We start from the raw sequence: 1,320 nt of genomic DNA on the forward strand, positions 1-1,320 counted from the left end.
CCCACCACACACACACACACACACACACACACACACACACACACACACACACACACACACACACACACAAACCATTGATCAGTTTTTATTTTAATTATTGACAAAAAGTGTAAATATAAATCTTAATTTATTAATTTATAAAAAAAATATACATTAAATCATACAATTATAAAATGGTAAATCTTAATTTATGAAAAACACATTAACAATTTTTCATCTTAACTTTTCAAAAATAAAAAAATAATAAATGGTGACAAAATAAAATAAAATGTATGAACTTTTTGGTTAAATGTATACTTTTTAGTTATAAAAATTTGAACGTAAATACAATATACTAAATCTTGCATAGGTTCTGATGAGGGGGTTAAAAACAGGACAGAGAATAGCCTAATACTTCTAAATTATGATGTTTTTTGATGTAAAAATCTTGATAACATTATAAGTGCACTAGGGCTGTCAAAATGGCTGAAAAACTAAATTCGAATTTTGTACTTAAATATTATCAAAATTCTAATTATATTTGAATTTAAAATGCATAATTTCAGTTAGGGTGAAGAAAAGCTTTTGGCTTCTCTCCTGAAGAGGGCGCATCGAGCAAAATATTACTAATGCACTTTATTCAAAGCATGAGATAAAATTACTATCTGTGAAAAAAAAGTGCATAATTTTTAAGTTGCTTAAACAACTATAAACAAAACAGCATCATGTATGTATGCCAATCACACAGAGTACATTTCTCATTTAAAAACATGAGATGCAGTGGGATGGGGAAAAACCGGCATAAAATCTCGAAATATGTTTTTTTTCTTTCAAAGTTGAACTTGCATTAATTTTGCATGGCTTTCTAAACATGCGGCTCTTTTGTGCGAGACGCGAGTGCAACGGTGATAGATGTCCCTCTAGAACAGTGTTTCCCAACCGGGGTGCCGTGTAAAAAATCTTTTTTAAATATTTTTAAGTTGCTAAAATGTTCAAAAAAGCATCTAGTATATAATATACATTTCTGATGTCGCCAATAATTAGAGATGCACCGAAATTTCGGCTGCCGAAAATTAGTTCAGCGCTCAGGTTTCACTTTCACGTGGTGTGACGCTCTGCATATTATCTCGCTCTATGCGTGTGTGTGCTCCGCTCAGTCGCTCCACTCGTATACCGTTCATGCGAATCAGAACAGCAAAGTCCACTCACAAACTGAGCCGACAGGAAACATGGATGTAGTACAGTATTGTTTCTGTCTGCAATAGCCCTACTGTGCTGTAACATGGTGTGGTATATGGGCAACTCTGGTAACGCTGCCCTCTCATTCATTGATCTGCTAAC

General features: G+C 33.6%; 1 protein-coding gene across 2 annotated transcripts in view; it reads right to left on the reverse strand.

Annotated features, from left to right (window-relative positions):
• gpatch3 (G patch domain containing 3) overlaps positions 1 to 1,320 on the reverse strand; it is a 20,584-nt gene that overhangs the window by 1,763 nt on the left and 17,501 nt on the right. The gene's annotated exons all lie outside the window — the stretch shown is intronic.

This window comes from Sinocyclocheilus grahami, unplaced genomic scaffold (genome assembly GCF_001515645.1).
Source record: "Sinocyclocheilus grahami isolate Dianchi unplaced genomic scaffold, SAMN03320097.WGS_v1.1 scaffold992.1, whole genome shotgun sequence".
Taxonomy (NCBI): Eukaryota; Metazoa; Chordata; class Actinopteri; order Cypriniformes; family Cyprinidae; genus Sinocyclocheilus; species Sinocyclocheilus grahami.